The sequence below is a fragment of the Sciurus carolinensis genome, chromosome 9 (assembly GCF_902686445.1).
Source record: "Sciurus carolinensis chromosome 9, mSciCar1.2, whole genome shotgun sequence".
NCBI lineage: Eukaryota > Metazoa > Chordata > Mammalia > Rodentia > Sciuridae > Sciurus > Sciurus carolinensis.
In genome coordinates this window covers 103,000,579-103,024,714 of record NC_062221.1, presented here as the reverse complement: position 1 = coordinate 103,024,714, position 24,136 = coordinate 103,000,579, and the positions used below count along the sequence as shown (strand labels likewise).

The 24,136-nt window shown below is 33.0% G+C and overlaps 1 long non-coding RNA gene across 1 annotated transcript; it reads left to right on the top strand.

The window, feature by feature from the left end:
• Positions 1 to 16,743: 16,743 nt before the first annotated feature.
• On the top strand, positions 16,744 to 22,250 carry LOC124993529 (uncharacterized). Its single transcript, XR_007110326.1, has 3 exons — positions 16,744 to 16,865; positions 20,608 to 20,781; positions 22,150 to 22,250. It is a non-coding gene; the product is annotated as an uncharacterized LOC124993529 (long non-coding RNA).
• The last annotated feature ends 1,886 nt before the right edge of the window (positions 22,251 to 24,136 follow it).

The following is a 24,136-nucleotide window of genomic DNA, read 5'->3' as shown; positions in this document are numbered from 1 at the left end:
TTATTTACTGTTTCATATCTGGATGCACTGAAATGTAAGAAGGGAAGGAGGGAATTGATTTGAAGGTTAAGAGAGAGTTACTACTGTTTAGGGAGAACTTTCCACATAAAAGGTACACATTTAGATGTGTTTTGGAACATAGAAATTTCCACTGTACAGGAAAATCCATAGTAACACTTGAAAAACAATAGTAATGGATACTTTTCACTAAGTGCTTGACTACAGCATCTCATTTGATTCTCAATAAAAACCTTGCTACACACACTACCATTTTTTCCTAATCAATAGATAGTACATTGGAGCTGAAAGAAAGTATAAGCAACATGTCCCAATTTACACAATTGGTAATTATACTGGGATTGAACCAAAATAATCAGATTCTTCTTTATTCTTTAACTGGAATAGAATATTTGGTAGGACCTCTTTTGTCTCAACACAAAGATTTCCCAAGAACAGATACAAAATTAATTTTGACAACCCACCAACTGAACTTGTCATGGGTTTGGAAGGGCATGTGTCTTATCTTTTCATATTTCAAAACTGAGTTGTTGCACTAAAATTATCTAATATCAAGGTGAAAATGTTTTAAATATTTCAATTGATCAGTACTTATGAATCACCTTTGTATATGGCTATACTATGTTTATCATAGGATCACTTCCAAAGATGCCACTCTTGCTTTAATAGTTCTGCCCAAATTAAAATAATGAAAAAGTTAGAATGGTGTTAATATTGACTTATTTTGTCTTTTCTGTATGTGAAGTGTTTTGTCCCTGCTTGCTACATCTCTGAGTCCTTCATAACCCAACCTATACAACACATACACACACTCCAACCTCGTAGTCATGCCTAAAATAAATATGACTCTAACCTAGCCTGAAAATTTTTTACTCTGTGTGACTTTCCTCTGCAACTTCTGATCATTTTGTAGACAATTAAGCATCTTTGGAACTCAAGTTTGTAATTATAAAACAGTGCATTTTTACCTATGATAAGAGATCAATGCACTACCTGAAGCCTAATTGCAAATCACAACCCACACTTTTTTACAAAACATAAATGACACTATGGTATTCATTCTGTTCTTTGACTTGTTTTGTTTCTCTCAAAGCAATTATGTGCATTATTTGATGTCAATTATTCCAGAGGATGTCATACTTTTTAAGAGAATGTTGTATAAAAATGATGCTTCTCTCACTATTGAGACAGAATATTTGAGGTTACAATTGATCCACCCTGAAAAGATATGATCTGGATAATTTTAAGCATGCAGATTTTTAAAAGTAAATTTCCAGTCTTGGTAAGCTCATACTAGTAGTTAACTGCAGACTTCTCTTTTCTTAACCCATATTCTATACTTTTGTAAAGTATGAGAGCTTAATAAATCAGTAAGCGGTGACTAACACCCATTTCATGGGAAATACTGTAGGACAGAAGTGGAGAAGATTGAATCTATTTCAAAGTGCACTTATGTTTCATTCATGCACTGTCTGTGTCATTTGACCTTTTTCAGTGAATATGTGTCATTGTGGCAATCATATATATATATATATATATATATATATATGTATACACACACACATACACACATACACACACCCACATATATATATTTAATTTGTAAACAAATGTATAATTATACCTAATTGTTATAATTATACCTTTAGTAATTGTGTTAGAACTTAACCAAAGTAACCAAATTCTTCCTTGTTTTTAAGTGGAATAAAATATTTTGTAGGAACTTATTTTGCCCTACCACAAAGGCTAAGGCAATATATATATATATATATATATATATATATATATATAATTTTTAAACAAATGTACAATTATACCTAAAAATTACCCCAAGTAATATGTTCTTGTGAAGTAATTTCTAAGGGTTCTACTCTTGGTTAGCATGTGCCGTTCCTGTGGTTATATAATAAACTATTATAAACTTAGTGCTATAATCTGAATAATTGTATCCCTCTAAAATATGTATGTTGGAATCTTAATGACCAAAGTGATAGTATTAGAAGGTGAGGCCTTTTGGAGGTCATTAGGTCATGAGGACAGAGTCCTTGTGGGTAGAATTAGTGTCCTTAGAAACAAGATCCTAGAGAGATCCCTCTCCTGTTCCACCATGTGAGTTTGCAGTGAGAAAATGGCCATGTGTGAGGAAGTAGGTTCTCACTGAACACTGAATGCACTGGAGCCTTGACCTTGGACTTCAGACTCCACTGTGGCAGATGAATTTCTGTTGCTTATAAACCATGTGACCTATGGTATTTTGTCTTAGCAGTAGAAATTAATTAAAACACTTTGTGACCTCAAACAACACAGATTTATAGTAAGATAGTTTCTTGGATCAGGAATCTTGAAATTAATTAGCTGAGTTCACTATCCGGGATCTCACATGGCTGAAATCAAAGTACTGGTCACGCTTCATTGTCATCTGGGGTTTGAGATTTTCTTCTAAAATGTCTGAGGTTGTTGTCAAATTCTGTAAGATCATAGTTATAAAGGTTGCTGTTTTTCCAGGTTGTTTTCAGCTAACGGTCAATCAGCTTCTCACCCGAGAAACTTCAGGCTTCTTACCCTCATTCATGTGACTGTTCACTTCTTATTCCTGTCCAGGATTTCCTTCAGTATTTCTCCTTACTTTAAGGCTCACTTGATGAGGTCAGAATTTACCAGGATAATGTCATTGTGGGAGAATTATCATACCTTATGCAATTGCCCTACTTACACTCAAAGTGAAGGTTTATTGGGTTCATCTTAAAATTGCACTTATCACAGTTAGACATCTTAGGGAGATGAGCTTCACAGTCCATCATCTTTGCTGTCCAAATTACCCTTTCTTTACTCTGTATCTTTATGATACATATAAATAACTTGGCGAATTACAAACACAGAAACCCAGTTCTGTCTCACAAGGCATAATTTTTCCCTGACAAAATATAGAAACAAAGATGCAAAAACCCAAATCAATATGCAATGATCAAACAACTTAAAGAAATTTTTCTATTTCCAGCTCCCACGTAGGGCAAATACATTCTAAATAGAAAACTCCATTTCCATTTCCAGTCCTCTGAGATTATCTTAGGTCAATGACACATAACACCTCCTTCACAACAGCTCTCTATTTTCCATCTACAGGCAAGTTACAGTTAAACACAGATATGTATGAAGACTAGATCTTCCACACCTGGAGTGTTTTTTACTTTCATACCAGACTTGCATGACATATTGATTAATACTAACATTTCTGTTCTCTATCAAACTCTGAATCAAGCTTTTTGAACTACTAATTTGTAGGTGTGCATTGAGAACAGTTTTTTTCTTTTAATATGTCTACTCTAAAAAAGCTATAATTTATGATATTGTGCTGTATTTTTATGGTTAGCTTGAATCTTTATTTATTGTCAATAATTAAGCTTTCTCTTGTGTTGTTTCTCCCATGTTCTGAGGTGGCACAAAAGAAAAATTCAATACATTTAAATGTTTATGTTCTTAGTTATTGCTTACATTTTTTAGCAGGTATTGTAGCACCACAATTGGGATAAGACTCTACTGGGCTATTTTATGAGGCAATAATCTTATTGCTTATGAGTGAACTCGATTACAGTCTGACAAAACTACAGTAAAAATTCTATTACCTTAACCATGTGTTTGGTTTATCTTTCATTTATTTTTAAATTATGTCCAGTAGAGATATAGTTAGGAGCCAAAGTTCTTCAGGTGCAGTCTAACAGAAAATCAAATTAAAAAGTCATGAAATGAAAATACTTGCTGATCTATACGTCTTGAAATTCCCCTAAATTATTTTTCTTGAACTTTTCTTTATTTGGTTGACCTAGAATACACGTGTTCCTCCTAGTTTTTAAGTGGCATTTTGTGAAAACACTGTAATATGAGTAAAGATTTTAAAATATCGTATTATTTGGAACTTATAATCAATAAGGTAATACTTTTGTTTCTGGAATCCTTGTTTTGAAGCTTTACCTTTCTATATGGTCATGGGTACTTAAAATCCAGGATATATAAATCATGTCAATTGGTCTCAAACATCTTTCTTCTGTCTTTACTTTCTATTTGATCTAATTTAAAAATATTAATTAAAAAATTAAAAATTAAAAATCAGAAAAATGAAAAAGTCTACAGACTTATCGAAGATTTGGTTGTTTCTAGGAAGAGAATTTTGTCATTTTAGATGTTAAGAGGAACTAACTGTAGCATGCAATCTTTCTAGCTTCATATGGTATAGATGCAGAACTAATCAGCAGGTAATTTTTGCTTCCCTTTTTTAATTTTACTTTTGGGGGAAAGGAACAGTTTTTTTGTTTTTTTTTCTGAATGGTACTTATATGACTATACACATCAACCATAACTAATTCACTTTGATGTCTTAGGGATAAAATAGATCTAAATTCTATCTTTCCTCCCTTCTAATTTAGAAATTTATCATTTAAAAATATTTGAAATACTTGTAGTATATTCTATATGCCATATTTCTTCTGATTTAAAAAGTACATCATAGATTTTGACTAATTTTCTTTGAAATAAAATAATTTACTGACATTAACTTTTATTATTTTCTTATTCATTTACCACTTACAGACATTTTTGTACAAGCCTGTGGCTTCCTGCATCTTTCTGCCTGTGTGTATTTTCTTACTGCTAGATTATTTTTAGTTGTGTTGGGCAAAATTGATGGTCTTCAATGAGTGATGATAAACCATGAGTTCTTAAGCCAAAATGAACTATGATAACCTGTTTTTGTTAAAAAAAAAAAAAAAAAAAGATTTTTTTGGAACACAGCTATTGTCCTTTGTTAATGTGTAACCTATGTCTGCTTTCATGTTACAGTGGCAGAACTACATGGTCATGATAGAGATTCTATGGGCTGCAAAATACAAATTAATTACTATCAGACCTTTATAGAATAAGTTTGATGATTACTGATGCAGTAACTAAGCTCAGTCAAATGAAAATATTAAATAACCACCCATCTCCTTACCACATAAGATAAATTTTAAGGTGTTTTCTTCACAGACCCTCATACCATCCTCAGTAGGATTTAGTCCCAATTATCCATAGAATATTCCATCTCAGTAACATACCTTTGTTGAATTTTCTTTTCTTTCTTGCTTCACATTCTCAGATTCTCATTAAACTTCCTGGGATCACCTCTGAGATAAACGGCTGAAACCCAGATCTTGACCTTAGAATGTGATTTTTGGGGAACATGAACTTAAATATCTACTACTCAACATCATTTTTCTCTGTTCGACTGTTGTTTAAAGTAGCTTAGTGAGTTTTTACATGACAAAATTTTATTCAATATTTGTTCATCTTTCACTAAAAATATTGTGTGCTAATTACAAAATATGGTTAAATTATGAGATATTTGAAGGTATTACTTTTATTCTTTTCTGGTGTTGATATTCAGAGTTAATTTTAATTTCTGTTGGCATTTGTTTGTGTATTATGACAACAAATTAGTTTATTCTTTTAAGATACATGTCAAGTCAAACACCAACTAATATAAATTAAATCATTGCAGGGCCCTGAAAAGAATACTGAAAACTCTTATCCTTTAGGACAAAAAATAGGATGCAGAAATGGAGCACCAGTGGATTGAATCTGACATAGTTTTCCTATGTACATATATGAATACACCACAGTGAATTTAAACATTGCCAACATCCACAAGACTGGAACCCTTAATTAGAATAAGATATACTGCATGTTTGTATAAATATGTCAAAAAACTATACTGTCATATATAACAACAAAGAACAAATAAAAGTAACAATAAAAAAGAAATGATTCTTTGCTCTTGTCTTAAATAATGCATCAGAGATTGGGAAAATAACCCTAAGCTGCTTGAGAAAGTGGAAAGCACTAGAGATATCATTATTTTTATAAATGTACACTTTTCTAATACTAAGGGCCCAGGATCATCATTATCCAACTTGCTATCAGCTGAGCTGTATGTTGCTGTTGAGTGCTGAGAACAAGAGGTGGCCTTTAGGAATAAGGCAAACCCACACTGCTGAAGCATCTGTTCCAGTGTGGAGACTTCAAAACACGCAAGTCCAGAATGACTAATGAAGAAAACTGGAATATCCCTATTAGAGGATTCAAGACCTCTGATGTATAAATGTAGAGTAGAAGGGCTAGAAGGAGGAGCAGCTTCAGTGGGTTTATAGTGGCAAAATAAAGTCTTCGGATAGCAAAGATTGAGAAAAAGTGAGTTTTGGCAGACATAGTCTTTCAGTGGATGGTAACCAGAATTCAGGTCCTGTAGTCCATGTTTTTATTAGAAAGAGCAGTTGTGATATCATAAAGTGTGGTTTCTTTTCATAAACAATAAATCTGGGAGATAACATTGCTATAGTTTCCATTTTCATTCTCTGTTATTTTGGTATTCTAGAATACTTATAGTTTCTGGCAGATCTAAGGAATTTATGGTATCTGCCTCTATCTTATTCCCAGTTACTTGACTGTAGGTACTTCTCTGGGATTCAACATTTGACCGCAATGAGGAATCTAAGGAATTTGCAAACACAGAGGTTGTATTAAACAGAAATGATTAAGAAATCTGGAATAGGATGAATGTTCTAAAATTCGGTTTGATCGCTTCTTAGCCTTTTGACTAAGATCAAGTGTAAAAGTTAATCTGCCCTTTATTATTAGCACCCCACATCTGGTAGTATCTAAAAAACTTGTTTCTCTGTGTCATATCTCTTATCCCACATTCTAAGATAATGTAACCTCTCAAAAAAGAAAAAAAAAATGGCACACTCCTTTTAGAAATCCCACTTATAGATATATAATCTTCCACCCTGAAGGTTTTCAAATTGGAACTATCTCAAGAAATTTCACCCCTGTCTTCCTGCCAAAAATATCTTTCTATGTTAAAATTATCTTTGGTCTTTCACTTAAAAAAAGCATCTAGATCATTCTTAAAGTATTACAACTTGCCAACACTCCACTTCTGTTTATCTTGTCATTCTCTTTTCCTGAATCCCTGGCAGATATCTCAGTTTTGTTCTTAGCGACTTGAAATAGTGTTGCTCATTTTAAAGATGTTTGACATTTCACATCATTTTATCAGAATATATATATATATTTAAATAATTATTTTATCGAGTCTTCAAATAACAAATAGAATAAACAATGATTAGTGGAAATTGAATGATTTTACTGATCAGTTCATAATTGAGGCAGACATCTCTAATCATTATAATGGGTTTAAATAGTTAATAGCTTTGTTTATTTTTTTTAAACTACATATAAGATATAAACTAGCAGGGGTATAAAAGATGTTATTGTCTTTTACCAAATAATATTATGTGCACACAAGAGTATATGCCAAAAAGGTTAAGAAATGGAACTTTGTAATTGTAAAAATCCACATGCACCAGATTTCAAATGTATCTCCTTCCCTATTTGCCTTACTGGAAGATAACCGTAACGTGCTTATCAAAAATGTTTTGTCACTTTCATCTTATGCTAATACTCCTGGTAAATAACCCAAGTAATGAAAAGTTTTAAAAAATAAATCCCCCAATTCACTTTTAGGAAAGTAAGACATTTTTCCTTTGGAATAATTTTTTTTCTTGCACCAATATTTTGAGTCACTTATTCATACAATTGTGGGAAAACCCAATATTTCCCATAAATTCTTTGAAAACAATTAGTAAATGCTTATTATGTTGAAATCTGTAAGTGTACATATTCATCCTTTCCTTTCCCACAAACATTAAATTACTTGACTGAGATACAAAAGCTCTCCATAGGTATTTTATAAGGTATTTAATTGTTAAATTTAATTCAAAGTTGTCAGTGTCACACTTTTCTATACAGTTATCAATTTTTTTATAATTTATTTTAATTTTACTGATTACTAGGCACTATACTTCCTCCTTTGTTTACTTAATTTTAATTTGTACTATGTTAATACACCCTCCAAAAATACATGAATCACATATATTGGAGTCCAGTCATGTAAATAATTAAATGATACAGGAATTTGCATGAAATCTATTGTTTGTATATTCAACATACAAGATGATTTTGAAATTTTTTAAGCACAGTTATATAATTTTTATATGTAGATCTTAAAATCATGGTTTTTATGATAAATAAATATTTTAACCACAAAAACTCATATGTAAAGTAATGAATTTGTACATAGAATAATTTAATCCTTCCATGTTATAAGCATAGCAAAACATCTTATTGGGTGGGGTCAAGTTTGTGGAGGCTACTTTCCAAGCAGCTCCATGGAATGAGAACAGGAAAACAGACAGCTTCTCTTTGAGGTTGGTAAAGAAAGAAATCCCACTAGGATTTAAGAAACTATTCTCAGAATAGCCTAGGAACTCAGTAGGTCAAATAAAATAAAAATTAAAAGAAAGAAAAAACTCACCAGTGGCCCTGGCAGCAGATGTGGATCCACTTCTGGCAGGTCGAAGAGAGCCTGAATTTGGGGTGGCACTGTGGCATGTCTTGAAGTGGAGAGGATTATGATTGGAGACAATGTTGAACTGATTCAGTGGGTGAGTTGCAATTTATTTTTGTGTAAGAGGGATACTTCTCGTCTCCTGGTGATCTGCAGAGAGCTGGGACAGCCACCACCTTTTCCAGCTTTGCTATGGCAGGTCAGTAGGTGTGCGTCCAAACCCAGGCCCCAGACTTGTCTAATTCCAACTGGGTCCAAAAACCTGACCTGGCAGAGGCTGACCACATGACCCAGTGTTACGTAGAAAACTAGGTGAAATTGAAGCATGGGATGTATTGCATCCACAGGAATTGGAGACATTCAGATCTGAGAGATCCTGGGTGCCTCTAACTCCAAGTCTTGCAGTTTTCAGGAACAACTGGGAACTATTGGGAACCTGATCTGGAGGGTGAGGGGTAGTGAATATGTGCCTTGGGACTGAGCTTAGGTGGATGGGATACAGTAGCCAAGGGAGGTGGGGACTGGTTCCTTCACCCATCAAGTAGAATCCAGGAGAGATTCCAGAGATACAGATGTGGACTGGAAGTGCAGAGTAGAAGCAAGCAGGCTCTGGAAGTGTGTTGATTTATTAGTTTCAACCCAATGTCATTCATCAAAGTGACAGCAATCTAACTAGACTCAAACCCCTTCTCTAGAAGTTCTGCCTCTGGGAACTCCTTTCAAAGAAAGGTATAGAGACCTCTCTCTCAAGTGGGATAGACAATTCCCTCCAATCTTCTCCACCTCATACTGCTGAGAAAGGACACAGAACTGGCAATCTGACTAGACAGAAAAGAAGAAGGAATTGACAGTCCCCAAATTCTACTTTTGCATGCAACACATACCTCAAGAGAAAAAAGGAAAGGAAAGAAAGAAAGTTTGGAATTGCCAATGAGCATAAATTTTTATAGAAAATTTTGACCATCATGATGGAAACAACCCCTTAATCTTCCATCAAGAAACATTTTATTTTAATTTTTGTGTGCTAAATGGCCTATGAATGTTTATGCATATACATATTTGTCTTACGCATCTCATTTCTAGCATCTCTTGAAGGTAGTTATTTTATTGATCTGTCTTTTGAGGACTAGGGTTTTTTATTAGAATACCTTGATTTTGTTTTATATTGGTTTTGTTTTTTTTGTTTACATTGTTTTTCTCCTCTTTCCCTTGATTCTATTCCTTTTTTCTTTCACTAATACCAAAATTCTATTTTTCTCTTTTTCACTCTTCCTTTAACTCTTTACTATTATACTGTCTTATCATCTCCCTCAATTATTACATTCTCTATCTCCTCTGCATTCTCCTTCAGCTTTTTGAAATAGAAAACCCTTTTGTTAATGTAGTATCTGTATTGTTGGCAGTTGCCTACTATGCCATTTCTATATATAGTGTCATTTAACATTGTAGATGTCAAATAGGAACTATTTAGTTTAATGATGAATATTGATTGTATTGATTGTTGTTACTATTTTGCTACCCTGAAATTGAGAGATACTAGAAACCTTAAGCAACACTATAAATTCATAGGGTAAAAGCTCTGCCACCTCAAATTCTCACAGATAAATGCACAGACATACAAACAGAATGAAAAAGCAAGGGGATAGACCATCCCAATCAAAACAAAATATCTTATTAACAGAATCCAATGATACCACAGTAGAGAAAATAATCTGACACAGAATTTAGAGAGTTCATAGTTAAACTGATCAGGGAGGTGAAAGATGATGTATGAATTGACATCAGAGAGAAAATCGAAGAAGTGAAAGATTACTTCAGTAAGGAAATAGACACACTGAAGGAGAATCAATCAGAAAATCTCAAAATGAAGGAATCATCGAACCAAATTAAAAACTCAAAGGAAATCTTCACCAGCAGAATAGACCACTTATGAAATAGAGATCAGGCAATGAAGACAAAATACATTATCTGGAAAATAAAGTTGACCATGTAAAAAAATGTTAAGAGACAATAAACAGAACTTTCAAGAAATATGGGAAAACAGGATAAGACCAGATTTAAGATTTATTGGGATAAATATAATTTTGTAAATACAAACCAAAGGAATCTTTTTAATAAAAGAATACCAGAAAATTTGTCAAACCTTAAGAATGAAATGGAAAATCAAATAGAGAAGGCTTACAGGACTCTAAATATACAAAATTAGAATAGACTTACATCAAGAAAATCATTATGAAAATGCCCAACAAACAGAATAAGAATAAAATGTTAAAGAACGCTAGAGAAAAATGACAAGTCACAGGTCACATGTGGAAGGAAACCAATCTGGATCTCAGCTTATTTCTCAACCCAGACCCCAAAAGTTATATCTTGGAATAATATATACCAAGTCCTGAAAGAAAATGGATGTCAACCAAGAATACTATATCTGGCAAAATTAAGCTTCTGATTTGATGATGAAATAAATATTTCCATGATTAAAGAAAAAGTTAAAATAATTCACAACTAGAAAGCTGGCATTGCAAAATATACTAAATAAAATATTTCATGAAAAAGAAATGAAAAATAAAATGAAAACCAACAAAGGGAGAAATTCCAGTAGAAGAATAGTCAATCAAAGGCGAAACTAATTCAGATTGAAAATCAGAAGTAAATCAAAATGACATAGAATTAAATATCTCTCAATAATAATGTTGAGTGTAAAAGGAATAAATGCATCAATCAAAAGACAGAGACTGGCAGATTGGATTAAAAAACAAGACCCATCAATATCCTTTGTCCAAGAGACTCACCTCATAGGCAAAGACCCACAGACTGAAGGTAAAATCATGGGATAAAACATATCATTCACATGAATTTTGTAAACAAGCAAGGGTTTCTATCTTTATATCACATAAAGTGGACTTCATGCCAAATTTAATCACAAGGTACAAACTGATATTTCATACTGCTTTACTTATGGGAATTATATATCAATAAGTTATAACAATCATAAATATTTATGCCCAAACAATGGAGCAGTGATGTACATTGAACCAACCCTTCTCTATTTTAAGAATCAATTAGAACACAACACAATAATACTGGGTGACTTTAAATCTCCTCTCTCATCACTGGATAGATCCTCCAAACAAAAACTAAACAAAGAATCTATAGAACTAAAAATTACAATTAATAATTTAGACCTAACAGACATATATAGAATACTTTATCCTTCAATGACTGAATACACTTTCTTCTTAGGAGCACAGCAATCACTTTCTGAAATAAACCACATCTCAGGCTACAAAGCAACTCTTAGAAAATACAAAAAATAGAGATAATACCTTGCATTCTATTAGATCATAGTGGAATAAAATTATAAATCAATGATGAAATAAAAAATAAAAGCTATTCTAATTACTGGATACTAAATAGTACACTATGGAATGACCAATGGATAGCAGAAAAAATCAGGGATGAAATAAAATAATACTTACAGGTAAATGAGAATAGCAATACAACATATCAAAATCTCTGGACATAATTATGAAGGCAGCGCTAAGAGAAAAGTTCATTGCAATGATCTCATTCATTAAATGACTAGAAAGTCACCAAATAAATAACCTAACTTTACATCTCAAGGACCTGGAAAAGGAGGATCAAATAAACACTCAAAACAGTGGAAGTCAGGAAATAGTTAAAATCAGAGCTGAAATCAATTAAATTGAAACAAACAAACAATTAAAAAAAACAACAAAACAAGAATTTGATTATTTGAAAAGATAAATAATATTGATAAACCCAAGAGAAATGGGAAAAATGTTGAATTTCTAAAATTCATGATGAAAAAGAACTATCACCATGGGCACCACTGAAATACAGAGAATAATCAGAAACTATTTTGAAAATGTATACTCCAATACAATAGAAAATCTTGAAGATATTAACAAATTTCTAGAGGCATATAACCTACCCAAACAGAACCAATAGGTCATAGAAAATTTAAATAGACAAATTTCAAGCAATAACATTGAAGGTGCCATTGAAGGCTCAACAACAAAGAAATGACCAGGACTGGATGGATTCTCAGTCAAGTTCTACCAGACCTTCGAAAACAAACAACACCAATTCTCCTTGAATTTTACATGAAATGCAAAAGGAGGGAACCCATCCAAACTCATTCTATGCAGATAGGATCATGATGACTCCAAAACCTGACAACGACACACCAGGGAAAGGAAACTTCAGACCAATATCCCTGATGAACATAGATACAAAAATTCTAAATAAAATACAAAAACACATTAAAAAGATAGTGCACCATGATCAAGTACATGTCATTCCAGGAATGCAAGGTTGGTTCAACATATGGATATCAATAAAAGTAATTCAGCACAATAATAGATTTAAAGAGAAGAATCACATGATTATCTCAATAGATGCAGAAAAACTATTTGACAATATACATCATCCATTGACGTTCAAAACACTAGAAGAACTAGGGATAGTAGAAACATACATCAACATTGTAAAAGTCCTATATGTTAAACCCAAGGCCAATTGCATTCTTAATCAAGAAAAATTGAAAGCATGCCCTCTAAAAACTGGAAGAAAACAAAATGCCCTCTTTCACCACTTCTATTCAACATAGTCCTTGAAACTCTTGCCAGAGCAATTAGGCATAAGAAAGAAATCAAAGGGATAGAAAAAGCTCAAACTATCACTATCTGCAAGTGACATGACACTATATTTAGACCAAAAAAAAAAAAAAAAAAAAAAAAAAAAAATCCACCAGAAATCTTCTTGAACTCATAAATGAATCAGTAAAGTAGCAGGATATAAAATTAACACTCATAAATCAATTATGCTCCTATGCATTGATGATGAATCAGCTGAAAAAGAAAGTAGGAAAACAATCCCATTCACATTAGCCTCAAAGACAAATATTTTGGAATCAATGTAACAAAAGAGATGAAAGAACTTTACAATGAAGGCTACAGAACACTAAAGAAAGAAATTGAAGAATACCTTAGAAAATGGAAATATCTCCCATAATCATGGATAGGCAGAATTAATATTATAAAAATGGCCATACCATCAAAAACACTACTCAAATTTAATGCAATTCCTACAAAAATTTTGATGTTGTTCTTCATAAAAATGGAAAAAGCAATCAAGAAATTCATTTGGAAAAATAAGAGGCCCAGAATAGTGAAAGCAATTGTCCACAAGAAAAATGAAGCAGGAGACATCACAATACCAGACCTTATGTTATACTACAAAGCCATAGTAACAAAAACAGCATGGTATTGGTACCAAAACTGACATGAAGACCAATGTAAAAGAATAGAAGACAGAGAGATAAACCCACATAAATACAGTTATCTCATCCTATACAAAGGTGCCAAAAACATACCATGGAGAAACAATGGCCATTTCAACAAATGGTCCTGGGAAAACTGGGATTCCATATGTAGAAGAATGAAACTTAATCACATTTTCTCACAAAACTCAACTGAAAGTAGATCAAAGACCTAGAAATTAGACCAGAAACCTTGCATCTACTAGAAGAAAATGTAGGCCCAACTCTCCATCATGTCAACTTAGGAACTGACTTCCTCAACAAGTCTCCTAAAGCATAATAAATAAAATTAAGAATGAATAAATGGGATAGTATCAAACTAAAATGTGTCTTCAAAGTAAAGGAAGCACTCAAGAACACAAAGAGAGAGCCTACAGAATGGGAGAAAATCTTTGCCATCTGCAACTCAGAGCATTAATCTCCAGGATATATAAAGAACTCAAAAAAATTAAACACAAAGAAACAAATAATCAATAAATGGTCAAAGGAATTAAACAGACCCTTCTGAAAAGAAGAAATACAAATGAAACAAATGGTAGGAAAACATGTTCAACACCTCTAGCAATTAGATAAATGCAAATTAAAACTGTACTGAGATCTCATCTCACTACAGTCAGAATGGCAACAATCAAGAATAAAAGTGACAAAAATATTGGTGAGGATTTGGGGAAAGGGTACAGGTTACGTTCATCCATTTCTGGTGGTACTACAAATTGGTGCAACCATTCTGGAAAGCCTATGGAAATTCCTTGAAAATTTGTAATGGAACTACCATTTGACCTAGTTATCCCACTTCTTTTATTCTTTGGCGGTGCTGGGGATTGAACCCAGGGTCTTGTGCTTGCGAGGCAGGCACTCTACCAACTGAGCTATATCCCCAGCCCCATTCCACTTCTTTTTATATACCCAAAGGACTTAAAATCAGCATACTACAGTGATGCAGTCACATCAATGTTTATAGCAGTACAATTCACAGTAATTAAGATGTGGAGCCAATCTAGGTGCCCTTCGACAAGTGAAGGAATAAAGAAAATGTGGTATACTTACACAATGGAATATAACTCAGCAATAAACAAGAATGGTTTCAAGAAATTTGCTGGAAATTGGATAGATCTGGAGAATATTATGCTATGCAAAATAAGCCTATCCAAAAAAATGAAAGGGCAAATGATCTCTCTGATATGTGGATGGTGACACACAACCAGGCAGAAGAGGAAGACTAGAAGTTCAGTAAGTTAGACAATTTAGAATGAAGGGAAGGAAAGGAGGACAGGAAGAGGAAAGACAGTGGAATGAATCTGACTTAACTTTCCTATGTACATATATATAAGTACACCACACTGAATCTCCACATCACATACAACCACAAGACTGGGATCCTAATTAGGGTTAGATGTACTCCAGGTTGCAAAAATATGTCAAAATATACTCTACTGTTATATAGAACTATAAAAAAAAAGAAAAAACAATTAAAATTCCATTGACCTTGTTAACTGTATAGAATTATTTTTTTAAATTTTTTTAAGTTTGTCAATGGACCTTTATTTTATTTATTTATTTATATGTGGTGCTAAGAATTGATCCACACTGAGCCATACCCCCAACCCCTAGAATCATTGTTTTGTGTGTTAAAAATAAAACTTTGAAAATAAGAATCTTAAGGAGTGTGGTTAGAATATATAATGGAACTCAGGAGGTTCTGTTTAAGTTTTAGTGTGTGGGTTGTTGAACATGTATGCATGTCAGACATTCTCAACCCACCTGAGAATATGACACTTTATGATGGAATCCAGACCTTCTTCCACTCTAGTTTCCCTAACCCCTACCAATGTTGGTTCCACCTGAAGGTATCATTTTCATCTGGCTATTATTGATTCACCTGGAGTGACCACCTAAGACAACTTAAACCAGTCACAGTATTTCCCCCTGACTTTTTAAAAGCAGAAATGGCAAATAAAATTTTTATCAAAGTTCATTTGGATACACAGGAAATCATGTTTGCCATGTTTACTATCAGTGGGAAAAAAAGGGACAGTAATAACAAATTTATTTTTCATGTTGAACAAGAGTTCAGGAGAGTGAGACTGCGGGGGAGGGGACTGAGAAAAACAGAGTTGATCTAATTCTGCCCCCATTTGAAGGGGAGATTGAGTCTTGATTTTGATAACTATGGATCATGGATCATGGATCATGGTTATCAAAAGACTAAGTTCTACCCCTCAGCTGAATTATGGTCTTTCTCCCAAACCTGATGATTTTCTGGCTAAAACTCTTTCTACATTCTTTTTCAAAAACAGGATGCAGGAGTGTAAAAAAAGGATACTTTGGGTGGCAAAAAGCAAATTCAATTGACTTTCAATTTAAAAAAAATAAAAGGATTTTAATGAGCTATAGTTATTATTTTAGTCTGAGTTTCCTTTACTGAATACATGATAAAATCTCTGGTATGTAATGATTCCTAGAACCTAGACTTATTGGTTCAGTAAGAGGTATCTCTGATAATGAAGTATCTTATAAACCCAAACCAATATTGGTTCAGAGACTCTGAAAGAAGCTGCTGGCAAATCAAACTCTTACAGGATCCATTCTGTCATGTAAACACTTCTCTGCCTTTTGCTGACTTATTAGTGTTATTGTTAATTTAGCAGTTTTCTATTTGCTGAGGAGGGTTTAAGTTTGTTGTTAGTTAACCCCATGGAGAATATTAAAAAAAAAAATACAGTAGAGTAGCCGATGGCTGGACTTAACACTTGGACAGGATCCACTGCAGGAGGAACCAGAATAAGCAGATAGGGCAATATTCATGTTCCAGCCCATTAAGAGTGAAGTAAGAAAACCAGGTATACCAGTTATGTGCTCAGCTATGCACCAACTTACCCCTGAGGGAATCTGGAAATCTACCCAGCTAGATTTTTTCATGTTTATCTTGACAATAAAACTAGTACAGATGTATTCTCTGGACCATAAAGAAGTTTTTGCACACAACAGAACTGAAATTATGGCATTCATTCTCATTGAAAACCAACACATCTGCATAGCGCTGTTGTTGGCTGTAAAGAACAGAAGGTGAGAAGGAGTTAAAGGCAAAATTTAATTTGTATACTCCATTTAAAATACTTTCATTGAAATTGACTCCTTATAACTTCATGTTGGGTTGCGTTATGGAATCAGTCATCTGTTTAAATTGAGACAACATTTATGGGAGTTTCTTAAGATGGACATCTTTCTCTGTGGTTACAGAAAGAACTGTGATAACAATTTGTAAATATAACTGAAGGCAGGGAAGACTCATGGTGTTCTTTTGTTACTAACTTGTACAACATGTCTTGGTAGAATGAGGAGAACTTTGGTGTTATACATACCTCTGAGGAGATTTTTGGCTACATTTTGTTTTCATTTTTCAAAATTTGTTCTAATTAGTTATACATGACAATAAAAAGCATTTTAACATATTGGCTACTTTTAGAAAAACTCATGTATTAGCTAATTATTCTGTGGAAGTTATCATCAACAAATACACGTGGAATCTCACATCGCCTGATAAACTTGTTTAACATCAGCAATGTTAATCTAAAATGATGTAATACATAGATGCTTTTAATCTTATAAATGTTTTCAGAAGTTTTTCCTATTTAATTGGAAATCTAAATCATTTTAGATATTTATTTTAATATTTCTTTTTTTTTCTTATGGTGAAACTGCTCAATAGGATTTGGTGTGACAGATACTAATGTTTAATTGAAGAGACGAAGATGTGTTGAGTTCGATTTCTGTAAGCTCATGCACACCTTTTCACTACCCATGGAGATGCATTTCACAAAGCTGTATAAATGGTTCAAGCTGAGTAGAATCATGATCTCATTTGGACACATCTAACTGCCATTTTCGCGTGTGCATGGCCTTGGCCAGTAGTGATTTGATTTTAGATGGAGTCTGACAAAAGGCAGAATGTGGAAAGGGTGAGATACAGGTAGACTCACAATGAATTAGAGGTACCACATTTCTTTTTCTGTCAGGTTTGTAGTTGTGACCTGCTTGAAAAGGCAGAAAACTAAAATGGAAGAAAAGTCGGAGGACTCAGAAGTCTCGGTGAGAAAATGCCACAGCTGAAAGATAAATGACATTTATGGGTTTTGCTCTTTATGTTTTGTGAACAGTTTTAGGAGTTAAATTTTCAGAAGAATTGCGTGAACGTTCTTATCTCCAGCCTTGCTAAAGGGCATTTTCGTTAAATAATTTTAATGCTAAGGTTAATTAGAGAAGACAGCACAGGGAAATCCATTTGTGTTGCTAAGAAGGAACTGCTAAGTGCAAAAGGTAAGGCCAAGGATAAGAGAAACTTTTTTCCCTTGTTCCCTGCAGAGATTTCCATATCTCATGATCAAATTATCCCATTATACCCTATTACATATTTTCTAGGTCCTCAAGAAACACTCTTTTTTCAATAGGCATAAAAAGTTATGTTTGAAGGAGATCGCTCTCTTCCTTCATCTGATAATTTCTATTTGTAGATGACATTCCTTATATTTGCACTGTTCCAGCTGTTAGATGCTTAAGTGTAAAATCTGAGAATGAAACCAAAATGGTAATTCCAATGACAAAATAAAAGAATTAATATTATGGGCTACGGAAGTTTAAGTTTTTGAAATCTTATAACTTCCTCTGATAATGAACACATCCATTCTTGCTGGAAAAACATAGAAGAGGGAGAATTTAAACTGCTTTCCTTGATTCTGAAGTTTACTAAATTACTAAATGGAAAATAAACTATTTTAGTCTGAAGTGATACTATGTGCTTTTAAAATAAAATTATATAATGACATTTTAAATTAGTCTCCATTCCTAACTTGTTCCTACTTCAACTCGTTTCCCCAAGTCCCAGAGAACTTCAGATTTAAGGTCAATTGTTTTTCTCTGAAGTTTTCTTCTCTGCATGCTTTAGAAGGAGTGCATCTCACTTTAATACCAGCATATGTGTTATTGCTTTAATTATTCATATCTAAATTATTTCAAAACTAAGTCTTTCTCTTCAGTGACATTTACTTTTTGAGATCTGAGTCCATATCTCATATAGGTGGTAATAATGCAATTTCAGGAGTTTCCCCCAAAAGATTATTTAAGTTTTCAAAACATCTTTCACCTCACAGTTGAATAATATTTCTTCTGCTTAAGATAGGTGCTTCAATGGAATTATGGAGGATTAATTATAATAGTTTTCAAAGTTGTTTGTAATATGGATGCATTGAACATAAATAAAAATATATTTTGGAATAGAAAAGAGGAAATATTGAAGGCCTTGAGTGTTTTAGGACAATGGGCAAAAGTGTCAGTTAGAACAAAAACTTAGTGACCACTTGCTGATATTTTTAGGGCCTAATCATGTACAACTATTGGTATTGATATCAATACCTGTCAAAATGAGTGAAAAGTATGCAAGCATTTCATCTTGATTATTTTCTTTTTTCATTTTAAAAATCGAGGCATCCTCTATTTGAAAAAAACATAAATCAATATATTTATGATTTCACCATTCCCCATGTTAGTGGAATTTTCAATGTTAAATATCTAAAATTAGAGTCACTTTATTTCAGAAAGTGAAAAGCATTTGTACACTGAAAAACTCTGATATCAAACTTAAGAAATAGTTGATTTTTTTTCTTTCTTGATACTCTGATGATACACATATTTAAAGCAGGACCTATGCAAAATAGTATAATTTACTATATAATAAACTAGAAAACTATGAAAAATATTTTAAAAAATGAGATTATTTATGACTTGGTCACAAAAATTTCAATTTTATTTCTGGAGAAAAAAAACTACTTGACTTCAGGCTTGAGCAACTTAGAGGTAAATCATTTGTTTTAAGAGGCAAATGACTTTATTTTTTATTTTTTTACTTTTTTCCTTTTTTGATTTGTCTTTAGTAAAGTCTGCTTTTCTCTAGAGAGGCAGTGGTGTTATCACAACCAAACCATCTTTGTGTTGGTGAGTGATCTATTCTGAGAATTGAAAAAGGCACTAGTACTACTGCAAGGTCATGACCAAATCTCACGTGAATTTAAGAGGCATGATTAAGCTGGAGTCTACTAATAATTTAGGAAGCTGCTGCACTATAACTTCACCATTTGTCATCTTTCTGTCATTAATCTTTGTTCACTGACTAGATGGTAATAAGATAAAGCTTTAGTGACAGACACACTAATATTTAAAGACATGTTGATTGTACTGTGATTTTCTTTTTTTCTTTTTCTTTTTTATTTGTTCTAATTGGTTATACATGAAGTAGAATGCATTTTGACAAACTGTACACAAATGGAGCATAACTTCTTATTCCTATGGCTGTACATGGTGCTGAGTCACACCAGTAGTATAATCATACATGTATACAGGGGTAATAATGTCTGTCTCATTCCACTGTCCTTCCAATCCCCACCACTCCACCCCTCCCCTCACTCCCCTCTGCACAATCCAAATATTCTTCATTCTTCCCTCCCCAGCACTCCTGCCATGGATAAGTATCCCCTTATCAGAGAAAACATTTGGCCTTTGGTTTTTGGGGATTGGCTTATTTCACTTAGTATGATATTCTCTAGTTCCATCCATTTTTCAGCAAATGCTGTATTTTCATTCATCTTTTAGACTTAGTAATATTCCATTGAATATATGTACCACAATTTATTCATTCATCTGTTGAAGGGCATCTAGATTGGTTCCATAGTTTAGCTATGGTCAATTAAACTGCTATAAACATTGATGTGGCTGTGTATTGTGATTTTCTTATTGTGCTCATTTCACTTTCTTATAGAGGGTAAAGAGTAGTAAGAATCCTTGTTGTAGAGCTCAGTTCCTGCCTCCCTGAACATGAACACATGACCAAGTGATTACAAAACTGAAGTTATGGTACCTGGGAAAATTCCTCTTGTACTTCCTTAGAGGCTTCTGTGGACAGACTTGCAGTTTCTTTGCTGCTTTGAGACCTGTAAGTATTACATTGTCACAATGCTGACAATATCTAACACACAATTTTTTAATAATGTGGCAATGCTTCTATATTGAAATGCTTGATGAAGGAGGAGGAAAGAAATTCATTGTATCTATTCCCATAGATATATACAGTTTATAGATTTTATAGAGTTCATCTCTTCTGTAAGAGATTACATTTTCATATAAAAGAAATGTTCACTAAAATGGGATTTGTGTCACCTACAAAGTGATTTATATAACAATATTTTGAAATGAGTAATTTCTATTTTTTTTTTCTTTCCTGGTTCTATACAATTTGCAGGTAATCTGTTGGGTTACGATACCTATATATTTTTTTTATTCCTTTGATATTGCTTTATTTCTTTATTTTATTACATTCCATTTACTTTTTCTGCAAAGATCAAACACGAATATGGATTAAATGCTTCTTAAATTGCAAACAATTTTTGCCTTCAAAGACTGTTTATTGTTGAAATTAGCAATTGAGAGATTAGGGATGATCAAAAGAATAGTACTAATTCTATATATACATTTTTTCTCATGGGTAATACTTTTGTATCACATAAATGTTATCTCTTGTTTGGTTATTACTAGAAATGTTTTATCCCTTATCACATTTAAACTTTTATCTTGATATATTCCCCTTTTTATGGAATATCTATAGTGATGGTAATATTTGGTAAATTTTTACCTATTATCATTAAGTGTGTGGCTATTTCCTTTTAAATTGGCTTTTTTTGATGTAGAAATGTGTTACTTAAATTGGTCTTTTGTCACAGGGTCAGGAGAAGCAGATGGAGATATAATGTTTTGACACAATAAATAGTGTTCATTTCTTTTCTTTGATATACCATATTAGGTTTATCACTTTGTGAATGATTTATAAAATAACTATGTGTTTGATATTTTAACAAGTCTATTTTCTCTTTAATAAATAACTATATGACATTTAGTTAGTTTTATTCACCTCAAGGTTACTTAGCCCTTGAAATTAGTCATGGAAGTCCTCCAAATGCAACTAAATGCTTTATTAATTTGGATGCAATTGAAGATTAGAATGTAGTGGAACTGTTGCAGAGATCGATTTAATTCCACACTACTTAGAAAATATAGGAACTCTTTGACTTCTGAATTCAATATAATTTATTAAACTATTTGATTCTGAAGAACCATTAACTAGCTGCTCTATGACTTGTGTCTTTTTTTTTTTCTTCTGACATAATAGCTGAATTAATATGTCCTTCTTTGGTTTTAATAAATAGAGTAAGAATAAAATTATCCAGGAAATTTTATAAACTTTCTTCTTTTTCTTGATTATTCATAAATCTGAAATTTAAATTCACAAGTGTTTATACAATTGTAGGTAAATATGAAGACACAGATGGACTACTGAACATCAATGCCTCATACATCTCTGGATATACATGTAATTCAGGAACATGAATATAAATTTTCAGATTATACAGGTTTGAAAATTTAATAGTTATTCAACAGGATAATATATATATATAGTACATATATAGTTTTATACACACACACATATATATAATACATCTATATTATACAGAGGAGAGAGTGAGGAGTGACAGGTGAAGAGATGAAAGAGAGGTGGTAAAGAATAGTTGTCTGTGCTGAAATGTTTTAGTATTCCACATCCCTGCCATGGAGTCTATGGTTTTTGACTTTGGTTTCATGAACTATGACTTCTAATATTTTCCCTAGAATGATTTACTATGAATCACAATGTAGATTGTGTGGCTTTGACTCTTCATTTTTCTAGTAAATGAAACATTAAGCTTAATTCAGTATATTCGGTCTAGAGGGAGACTTTTGAAGTGCCCTAATGTTCCATTATTTGAAACTTGGAATGCTTAGCACACTTGATTTTTTTTTTTCCCTAATGTGAGAAAAAAAGTCCCAGAGAATAAATGCATCATTGAAATGTTTTCAAATCTCATTTTGATTTTCACCATTCCCGTTTGTTTCAGGCTAAGAAGTTTCCCCAAATGTGTTGACATTTTGTGCAGGAGGGGGAAAGTCCCACACTTAAAAGACTTCAGTGACCCTTGTCTCTCTTTTATTCACTAGAGGCATTTAATGATCCTCAGCATGCTTGGTCTAAGTCACTTGCATGTTTTCCTTAGATCTCCTAAAGTTCTCTAAAACGACTTTAAGAGGCAGAAAGCCTGTGTAAGAGCTCACTTTCCTTTCCATTTCTACCTAAATGTGCAGGCAGCTCTCTTTATATAGAGGAAACATGTCTAAACAAGTGGAGTGTTTCTAACATACAATACTTTCCATGACAGCTCACTTTCTCTCCTAACTTAGCTTGTGTTTCACTTTCTTTTTCTGATAATTCAAAAGGGAAGACTCATCTAACTACCACTAGTCCACCCTCCACTTCTTTTAACACTCCCATATATAGATACGAAGAACCAAAGATAAAGGTAATTGAATCAATGTCAAGAGCAAATACAAATATTTGAAATCACAAACACTGATGTTTTGAAACTGGAGTTCTTGATGAGCATCATATTTTATACCTTAAAATAGCATTGTAAAATTTGGGAGATCGCAGATCCTTTTAAGATCAGCTTCTACAAATGTTCACATTCATAATAAGCATGCTCTTAGGGGAGACTGTATTTGTGCAGAATAAAAAATCATAGTCTTGACTTTATGCATTTAAATTATGTTGTTTTCTACTTAGAAACACTTTTTTTAAAAATATTTGTGACACAAAATAATTAACCACCTGTTTGCATTACCTTTGAAATATTTCATCCATAATTTCTCTCCTGCCAAGTAAAATGGATGGTTTTCCTCCCAGCAGTGATTCCATTTCTACACATTTTGTAAGTGAGTTTGCTGGTCATGTATTTGGTGTGATTTAAGGCAGTTTGAGCAAAGAGTTTGGCCCCCAAACATCTCCACCACTGGATTGCCTGTCCCTATTCACCTCCATAGAGTTTCACACATTGAAGATGATGATAATATGATTTAAGGTGTTAATATGATAATAAGAGGTACTCACTCTTCTGGAGGAGGAGTTTTCCAATTATATAAGCTACAGTTCCTGCCTCTGTCCTCACAGCAGTTTTCCTAAGCATTCACTACCCTTCATGAAGTCTACATACCCTGTAATCAGTATCACTTCAGGAAGGAAATTAAGAACACACGAGAACTTACTTAGCTTCCCATTCCCAACCCAAGCACCTATGCATACTGTCATCACTGTGACTCTCTTTCCTCCTCCTATCCTCTCCTGAATTCAATTAAACCTTTGTCTCACACCCCAAATAAAACTGATTTTTATCAAAGTTGCCAGTGAGTCCAGTTTACCAAATTCT